Source organism: Tupaia chinensis, unplaced genomic scaffold, assembly GCF_000334495.1.
Source record: "Tupaia chinensis unplaced genomic scaffold, TupChi_1.0 Scaffold143796_1, whole genome shotgun sequence".
Lineage (NCBI taxonomy): Eukaryota > Metazoa > Chordata > Mammalia > Scandentia > Tupaiidae > Tupaia > Tupaia belangeri.
Genome location: NW_006203646.1, coordinates 2,115,569 through 2,125,801, shown reverse-complemented (window position 1 = coordinate 2,125,801; position 10,233 = coordinate 2,115,569). Strand labels below are relative to the sequence as shown.

The 10,233-nt window shown below is 42.6% G+C and overlaps 1 protein-coding gene across 1 annotated transcript in view; it reads left to right on the top strand.

Annotated features, from left to right (window-relative positions):
* ADRA1B (adrenoceptor alpha 1B) overlaps positions 1 to 10,233 on the top strand; it is a gene marked incomplete at its 3' end in the record, with an annotated part of 110,111 nt that overhangs the window by 27,279 nt on the left and 72,599 nt on the right. The window contains exon 2 of the mRNA XM_027766954.1: positions 6,463 to 6,636. The remainder of the gene's footprint in view (positions 1 to 6,462; positions 6,637 to 10,233) is intronic.

Here is a 10,233-nt window from a genome sequence, read left to right as displayed (position 1 = left end):
AAAGGGCTTGTCTCCACAATGCAAGATGTTGGGGGGGGCCTCAGCTGAAGTCCACACTCATTTATTCATATGTCTGGTGCTTAATGCTGGCTATTGGCTGAGGGCCTAGCTGGAGCCGTTGACTAAAACACCCATACATGTGCCTGGGCTGTCTCACAACATGACAGCTGGGTTCTGAGAGCCAGACAGAAGCTGTATTGCCTTCTAAGAATCGACCTGGAAAGCCCACGGCATCACTTCCACCACATTCTTTCAAGGCAGTTACAAAGATCTGCACCATTTCAAGGAGAGAAAACAGACACCCTCACTTTTTCACTGGAGGCATGTCAATGTCACAGCCTGTGAGATGGGAGCTAAGTTGATGTGGCCATCCTGGAAAATACTTTCTGTTATAGTACCTTCAATAATTCCTAGGTTTAAAAGATCCCTTTGGACTCATTCTCCTTGGTTCATGCAACCACTCTCTCTTTACCTGCCCTTCTATGTATGTCCCCTCAGTGAATCCAGAACACCCTTACACTCACCATCTTCTAAACAGGAAAAAGTGCTCAGATGGCCTTCTAGAGCTTTCTTCTGAAGAACAATTAAACAAAGGCAAATGTCCTCTCAAATGGGCTGGCTCCCTGCTACAAATGTTAACCCCACAACGCTAATTTCCATAACCCCTCGGGGCTATACACTGCATTACAGTTCACACTGCATTTTTGCTTACCCAGGCTCATTTAATCAATAAACTCCAAGATGACTTTTCTGATGAAAACAGTAAATACTAAATAAAACTGCACGGTGTTAAGTACAAACGGGGCTACAAAATCACTCATGCTACACTTCCCCAACTCAACTTCTGCCTCCTCAAATTATGTTAAGACCCAGCCCCTCGGGTGCTGACATCTCAGCATGAAATACGGTTCCACATCAGCAGCCTTGTTGAGGTGGGAGAGGAAAGCAGGTAAGAAGGGGGTTTACACAATCAGGAGGAGAAGGCTAATGTTCTCGGGTTAAGGCTCCTGCAGGAGCTGGATAATTTGGAAACAGAAAAGTACCAAGTAAATTGACTATGCTTTTAACCCTCAGGCAAAGCATCAGTGATTCTCATTGCTAAGAATTTCCATAACACCCTCCTACAATCTTGCTCCCTCAGTTCTTCGGCTCTCAGCCAGACCTGACTCCTTGTGAGGCCAGGGCAAAAGGGAAGCCCGGCTTGGGTACACACCCTGGACTGCTCAGCCTCATAGGGAGTCTAAGCCCCCATTTGGGTAGGGGAGAAATGCTTTCAGTTTTAGCCATGACTGTAGAAGAGGAATAACTTGCCCTTGTCAAAAGCTTGATTTAGACATGCTGAAATTCGAAACAGGCTCCTGTGGCAAAAGAAAACGACAGCTGTCCTTTGAAGATGCTTGGTTTGTATTAGTCACTGAACTATTAGAGGTATTATGTAACTTGATTAATTGATGACATAATGAACGCGAAGATTGTTGAGTACCTTACAAAATAACATGGGGAGCAAGACACGCATGCCAGCCCCTCAGAAATAAGGAGGAAGGTGTTGCACTAAGCCAGGATGGAGGGAGAAGGTCAAATGCCAAGACAGATGGGATTCATCCTTTCTTTCATTTGTTTGTGAATTCAGTCATTCAGTAACTGTTTACCGGGTCTCTGCTATAGGTGAGATGCTCTTGTTGCACCACCACAAACGAAGAGGCCTGTGCTGTCTGAGGAAGGTTATCAGTTGGGCAGCCAGGGGACAGCTGTCATCCAAAGGCTTTGGAAAATATCAATCCAGAGGTTTGGGTGCTACATTGGTGGGCTGGGTTAGAAAGCAGACTGGAGACTTGTAGACATGCTCCACAGGCATTGAATCTGCACCAGGGCCTGGGAGTTTCAGAGACCACATGGGATTCTTTTGAAAGGGGCTCTCTAGATGACCACATCCAGTCTGCACCATCCCTCATTACTCTTGGAGCCAAGCTCTGAGGTAAGCCCAGTTTCAGAGGACTCAGGTTGGACCCTCACATGGCCACCTACCACCACAAGGAGCCAGCCAGCCAAAGTCATCCCTTGCTGAACTGCCACAAACCCCCTCACCACAGAGAGACTCTATCCGCATACACTAAGTGTCTACTATGTGACAACTCTGGTCCAGACCTGGGGATATGGCACGAAATTAAAAATGAGACCCCTGCCTTCTTGGGGTTGATATGCTGGCTGGGAAAACAAACAATGAACAGTCTGCAAATCCTTGTCTAAAGCCCTTGACACCAGATGTTGTAGGCAATGGAGAAGTTTTCACAATCTAGAAAGATAATGCAGTTCAGGTACCATATTATGTACTATACTTCATAGAATCTGGACCAGCGCTTCACAGTCAAACACATTAATAGTCCCGCGACCACATATAGAAATATTTACACTCAGAGAGATAAATAAAAAGGCAGAGAGTTTCACATCAGTCAAGTCGTATTTTCTTATAAACCTGCGAATTTATATCAAAAACACACCGATGTGGGCCAAACTTTTTTTAGCATTCTGTTTTAAAGTGTCTAGAATTTGAGAATTATGGAAAGGGGAGCAAGATCATTTTAGATAATGACATGCACACTCACTAGAGGCGCCATGCAGGAATCTTCACACACGTTCTCGCACCCACTGGGAGGTAAGACAGCCACTGTCATTTCACAGACAAGGAGATGGAGAACTGGTACCATGAAAAACCTCATTCTGGGACCAGCAGTTGACGTAATGGCTATGTCGCTGGACTCCCAGCAGGAGGTCCGGGAAGACTGTGGTTCAAGTCCCAGACCTGGTGGCTTAAACTCAAGCCGGACACGTATGTACATGCATGCTCAAGATCCCAAGAGGAGAATGAGGAGAAGGGATTGTGGCATGGCCATCCCCCTGGGGGGTTATTTCTCGCTTTCTGTCTCTCTCTGTCTGTCTGGTGAACACACATACCATGTAGCAAAAACCTCTCAAATAATAAATAAATAAATAAATAAAAATACCTCATGCTGGGCCACCTGCTGGTGTGATGATGGTTAAGGTACTGGACTCAGACCTGGTGGCCTGAAAATCACTCTGGACAAGTGTGCATGCATGCCCAATATCCCAGGAGGAGAATGGAAAAGGGACTGAGGCATAGCCACACCCAGGGGAGAAGATGAGTTCTTACTTTCCCTCTCACTAGCTCTCTGTCTCTCTCTGGTGAGTGCATACACTCTATAGGGAAAAAAAAAGAAACTCATTCTAGGCCAACGTTTCCCAAACTTCCCTCAAGCAAGTACCACTCATAATTTTGCCACATTCATATACCACTCTTCTAGTTCTTAAGAGTCCCCTTTAAATCAAAAATTTTTAATTTTGTTAAATAAATAAATTTATTTTTAAAGGAAGCATTCTAGGGCCCAGGCTGGTGAGTAGTCAGTAGCAAATTGTGCTAGAGGCCATATGACTGACAGGATTCAGACCCCCAGGTCAGACAGAAAATACACCCTGTATTTAGGCACATGCCCAAGATCCCAAATAGCTAGGGGGCTGAAGGAGGGGAGTACAGTGTAACAAGACCCCGCAAGCGTGTCTGTCCTTTTTTTTTTCTCTTTCTCATTTACTCACATATCCTTTCTATCATGAAAAGAATGAACTTTTTTAAAGGAAGCATTATAGAACCACCATAAGTAAAAGATGATATTTTTGTATCATCTAAACTATGTCAGCACTGGGGACCAGCAGATGGTATAATGGTTATGTCGCTGAACTTTCACATGGCCAACTGCAGTTCAAGTCCCGGACCTGGCGGCTTCAAACTCACTCCGGGTGCATGTGCATGCATGCCCAAATTCCCAAAGAGGAGAATGTAGGAGAAAATATTCTGACATGGCCAACCCCCCAGGGGGTGATTTCTTGCTTTCTATCTTTCTCTCTCTCTCTCTTTCTCTCTCTCTCTCTCTCATGAGTGCATGTCCTATAGCAAAAATCTTTCTTAAAAAAGTATATTTATCTATGTATTTATTTTATTAAATTATTTATTGTATATTATATATAATATCAGTATTATATATATATATTATCACTATTAAAATTGTCCAGCCTCTGCCTCTGCATCACCTCAAGGCTGTCTATATACAGACCACCACACACTTTGAAAAATACTGACCTTGGCCAACAAGAAGATCCAGCTCCAGGCAGAACTGGAATTCACACTTTGGTCTCAGGCCTCTAAAGCTTTCATTCAGTATTGACAATCCCAGACTTCCTTATGATGGGTTGCATCCTTGCTTAGGCATTGCAGAGCCGCCTGCTACACAATGTATTAAAGTCTTTATATGTGATTTGCAGTTGTACAGTTGTGTTGGCCTCATCCACTAAGCTGTGAGCTTCTCAAAGGCACAGCCCATGTTTTAGAGCTCCCAGGAGACTCTAAGGGCTATGAAAAGCGATTATCTTTTCTTTGTTGCTCAAATCCATGCCCCTTCACGTAGTACAATCTCTGACATCCACAGTAGGTGCTGAAGAAATAGCTGTTGAGTGAATGAATGGGCAAAAGCTGGATAGGTATCCACCCATAAATCTGGTATCCCCAATACCCAGCACAGTACTTGGCACATAAAAGGATCTCAATAAATATTTGTTGAACCTATAAGTAACATTCTTGCCACTTGAAGATTAAGCAGAACCAAATTTTCTAATACTATTTTCTAGAATTCGAAAGAATATAAACTTTAAATGAGACTTTCTTCTGTTAAGCATAAACAAATAAATAAACACGCTATCAATAGGCAAAGGAAGAAGAAAGAACACTTTCCAACTCAAGCCCAATTTAGACTAGCTTAACATTTTAAAAGCTTTGAATCTGAAACCAAACCAGAGCCTGAAAGAAATCATCTTTCTGGCAGTGTGCTTCCACAGGTATGCTGTTGTAATTCCCAGCTCTTTTATCAAGTTGCCAGAGACTCATGGCACCAACTAACTTTAAGTGACTAAATGTGTTCCTGGAATTCTCAAATGTTCCTTCTGATTCAGACAGGAGGTGTGTCCTCATGGAAGGAAGCAAACGTTTTGAAGAGCCACTGTTCAGTCAATATGGCTGTTGACGGGGTGGAAAGGAAAGGGAGGAATACAGGCATCCTTTGTTTCTTAGGGTTTGGAAATGCAATATGATGTGAAACCAATTGCATGCTGAAGAGCATATTAAGTCCTCTGTCAAATCCATTCTCGCTTTATGATGTGATCATCTCAGGGTAACATATTCATCGGCTGCACTCCATTGGAATCTCAAATATAACAACCCCCTTGACAAAATTCTCAAGAACACAAAGTACTGCCCGACACAGGGGAGAAAAAAACATCTTGTTTCTCCAAGTCACAAAGACAGGAAGGTGCAGGATCATCGTACATATTTAATGAGTTCATGTACAAGAGCATCTAATCCCATGCCTGGCATATCAGAACAAGTAGAACAATTCCATGTAAGCACATTTTTCAGGCTAGGGAACTGAACTGCATTGTGTAAAATTCTCGATTCTTTGCACCTAAGCCACTAAAGTTAGCGACCCCTGAGACACAGAAAGAAGCCACATACACGAGAAAAGTAAGAAGAAAAAAGTCTAATAGAAAAGCAAGGCATTTTTAACAGAGGAAGGAAGAGTGTAAATGGGCAGCTACCTAAGGAAGACAACTGGACCAGGCATGGGGCTAGGTGTTTCTTTTATTTCAGGATCTTGTCATGAATATTTAGGAGAGATCTGTTATTGTGTGAATCTGAGGTGTTTTTGTTTTTGTTTTTGTTTTGGGGTGGTGTTTAGAGAGATTTTTGTTATTAGAGCACATGCACTCACTGGAGAGACAGAGACAGAAAGTGAGAAATCACCCCCGGGGGGATGGCCACACCACAAAGCCTTCTCCTCCATTCTCCTCTCAGGATTTTGAGCATGCACACACACGTGCCCAGTGTGAGTTTTAAACCACTGGGTCAAGGACTTGAACCACAGTCAACTATGTGGGAGTCCAGCGACATAACCATTATGCCATCTGCTGGTCCCAGAATCTGAGGATTTTTATTTATCTTGTGTACCTCTCCTCTGGTAAGGACTCCGATTACCCGGTTATGTGTGACCTGAGTGGACTTTGAAGATATGAGCATCTGCATAGGGATGATGCTACTTGTATCAGCTCATGTCCCTTAGCAGGAAGTAGAATGTTGACCGCACGAGTCACGAGTTCCTGTGTGTTTTTGCGGAACAACAGGAGGGAAGAATGCAACTAGATCACCTCTCCTCTCTTGGCACCAGGGGATCTAGCTGCGATCCCTGGTAATAGTAATTGATATGTCCAATGCCCCCTTTCTTGGCATATTGGAACTCCCTTCTCATAATATTTTCCTATAACAGTCTGAAATAATTATTTATATAACATGAGATAATTGAAAAATTGACCACAAGTATGTTCTCTTATTTTTTTTCTCCCCAGTAACCCTTTGAGGTCAATTGTCAATGACTTTATTGTCTCCGTGCAACAGAGGAGAAAGTCAAGACTTGACAAACAAGTAGCAGGAGGAGGTGACAGAGCTGGAATGGAAATGCAGCTTTTTAAGCTCTAAGAGCTATTCCCTACTTTCGTTTGCCTCCCATTTAGCTGATCCAGGTATGTCTAGGACCAGTCCCACCCATAGATATAAAGCAGGTAGACATTTAAGCAAAGTGAATGTTTGGATTTCCCTGCCTCTGAGACTGTCTACTCCAATGACCTTCCAAGATTTCTGGAATCCCTGCCTGCCTCTCTTCAAAGTCAAGTGCCAGCCACTAACCACCTCCCCTGTCCCCAACCCCACACCCCAGAGTTCTATGATCTTAAAAGAGACTAACCTCTTCTTTTGTTGAACACTTGAGTCAATTTTGCTTCCAGACTACTAAAGAACCTGAGTCTCAAGATATTGAAAATTTCTTCCTGCTGGGATATTATTCTCTGCTCTAAGGGGACATTGAGGAGTTTGGCCATCTCCTCATCTACTTACAGAAGGCCCAGTTGCAGGGTGAGGATGAGGAGCACTGCTGCCTGTATGGAAATGTTCCTGCCAGGGGCTGGTGTGCTGGAGAGCTCAGAGGCTGGCCCAGCTCTTGAGTTGAATGCCATAAAACTAAGACAACACCCTGCCACTCTCTTCTTCCTCACTCACTGCCTCCTCACCAGGCATGGCCAGGTATACAAACCATGGGCAGAAGAGCCTGGGCAGTGCTGCTCTGTGAGATTTCTGCTGACTTTGCTGACAATTTCACTTAAAGCAATCAACTATGTTAGCATCTTGGTCCTGCCAAATGTGTTGGGTTGCTTCTGGAATGGCAGTGAGAACCACGGAATAACGGCTTCTTCCACCACCAGTACTACCCTAGAAGTTCACTGGTTTCTTGTGAAAACAGAGATCAGGGAGAAAAAGAGAGAGAAAATCCAAGACAGAGACTCATGAAATAGCTGTAAGGCATGAGGCTAGAGATACCTTGCCCCATGGATTTGAAAGGCTGCTGGATGGCAGGAACTGATTTCCAGAAAGTTTGAGTTCAACAACTGAAACTGATTCTCAGTAATGCTCAGCAATTTAAATCTCTGATTTAAGCTTGCAACCTGGGGTTAGACTGAGAATACAGACATTAGAAGCTATTAGCTCATCACAAATATGCGTATAAATTCCAACAAGGTGATTGTTAACATCTATACCTATTATTGGTCATTTGTAAGACACCAGCCACTATCTCAGGACTTTGCTTATTTAACTGTCATCCTTATGAATAAATTACAACTCCATCTTCCTGAGCAGGGCCCCAAGTATGCCCATGCAGGTTGTACTCTTTGATGTAAATGAAGCCTCCTGAAGCTGTGCAGTTTATAACCTACACATGAACCTCTACCATGAACCTACACAACTGTACCTTGCTTCTGTGATCCTTCATGGGGAAGAGAACTGAGGTAGGAAATAATGAACTGGAAGGGAGACACTTTAGTGTAAGGGACTCCAAATGAGAATGGAAGAGCTCTTGGCCCTGCTACGAATTTGTTGTGTGTCTTATGGCAAGCCCTATCCTCTTTCTGGAGCTTAGGTTTGTGGGTTTTTGGGTGTTTTTTTTTTTTAGAATTGTTTTATTTAACTTTATTTATTTATTTAATTTATTTTTAATTTTGATCAAAGAGGGGAAAAGTGTGTGTGCATGTGTGTGTGTAGTGTGTGTGTGTGGGGGGGAGGGTATTGAGAAAGCAAGCCACCAGGTCCGGGACTCGAACCACAGTTGGCCATGTTGGAGTTCAGTGCCCTTAACCACGGTGCCACCTGCTGGCCCTAGACCTCAGTTTTATAACTTGCAAAATGAGATGTTTAAATCACAGGGCCTTTGAAATTTCTGACAAGAGAGTTATCTGGATATATATTTTACACAAGGGTAAGTAGGATTCTAAGTTTCCTTTTTCCAAACGTTCTATTAATATATTGATAAAGACCATGTGAACAATGTGAATCAGTGTATTAATTTTCATACATAGCTGGATTAGATGATATATTATCTTCCAATAACCTGCTAGCCTAACTCTCCACCAGTCTCACTCTGACTTAAGTCACATTATCAGGCCTTTTAATTTGGTAGGAAAATTTCCTCCACCTAACTCTCCTTTCTTTCAATATATTTGACTATTCTTAAGCATTGATCCTTCCAGAAACACTTTGGAATCTTTTTGTTTAGTTCTTTCCAAGTCCCATTGATATTTCCAATAGAATTGCATTAAATTGATTTTTATAATATAATAATTTATATAAAATGGGGTAATTGAAATTAATAGATTAAATTGTGGAGCACTAACAATTGTTATAATATTTCCAGAAGCATTAATTTGTCTTTTCATTTATTCAAGTCTTCTTTAATGCCTCTCAGTAAAATGTTGTCATCTTCTTCATATAGGTCCCACATATTTCTTATCTAGAGTTATTCCTGGGTATTATATACATGGTCGCTATTCTAAGTAGAGTGTCTTTCCTTTTGTATTTTATAGCAAGTCCATGCTGGTATAAGCAACTCATTGATTTTTATACATGTGATTATGCTACTGGATCTATTTGGTAGAGTAAGAGTCATGGACGAGATGAACTTTGATGGAGAGAAAAAGAAACGGAAAAGAAGGGGAGGGCCAGCCTTTGGTGTGGTGGTTAAGGCGACCAGATCCCACATGGCTGACTGAGTAGCTGAAGTCCTGGAACGAACAGCTTGAGAAACACACTCAAAACATGTGTACCTGTGCCTAGAATCCCAAAAGGAGAGAGAAATGGAGGAGAAGGGATTGTGGTATGACCATGCCTCAAGGAGGGGAAGGGTACTTTCTCACTTTTCTTTCTGTTTCTTTCCAGTGAGCACACACCTCCTCTGGCAAAAATTTTTTAAAGAGAGAGGAAAAAGGAGAAATGTATTCACTTGTCCTGTCCTGTTCTTCCTCCTGTGCTTCCCAGGAACCAAACCCAGTAGGAAGTGGATTCTGGAGGGCAGGGCTGAGGGGAAAACCATGTGGAGCCACATTATGAGGGGCCATGGGCGGAACCTGGGGTGGGAAGACCAAGATCAGCTCATGGTATCTTCTTAAGGACGGTTAATTGCTTCTAAAAATCACTTCTGCTCTCAAAGAATGTTTGACTCTACCACAATGGTCACATGAATGTGCCTAGGTTTGAGAACAATATTGAAAAAGGAGGAAAAAATAATTTTGATGGTATTATTAAAACAAGCTTATCACCTGCTGAGGGGAGAACTCGAATGTTCGTATAGGTAGTGTAACCATATGTGTAAAAATCAGTGGCTTATTGGGAACCAGCAGTTAGCGTAATGGCTATGTCGCTGGATTCCCACATAGTCGACCGCGGTTCGCGTCCCGGACCCGGTGGCTTAGAACTCACACCGGGCGCGTGTGCATGTGTGCCCAAAATCCCGAGAGGAGAATGGAGGAGAAGGGATTGCGGAGTGACCATCCCCCCTGGGAGGTGATTTCTCGCTTTCTGTCTCTATGTCTCTCTCTGTCTGTCTGGCAAGTGCACGCGCCCTATAGTGAAAATCTCTCCAAAAAACAAAAATCAGTGGCTTATTGTACATCAGCAAAGACTTGCTATAAAATACAATAGGGAAGAGACTCCACTCATTTTCTTTTTTAAAAAGAATTATTTAATTTAATTTTATTTATTTACTTATTTATTTTAATTTGACCAGAGAAGGACAA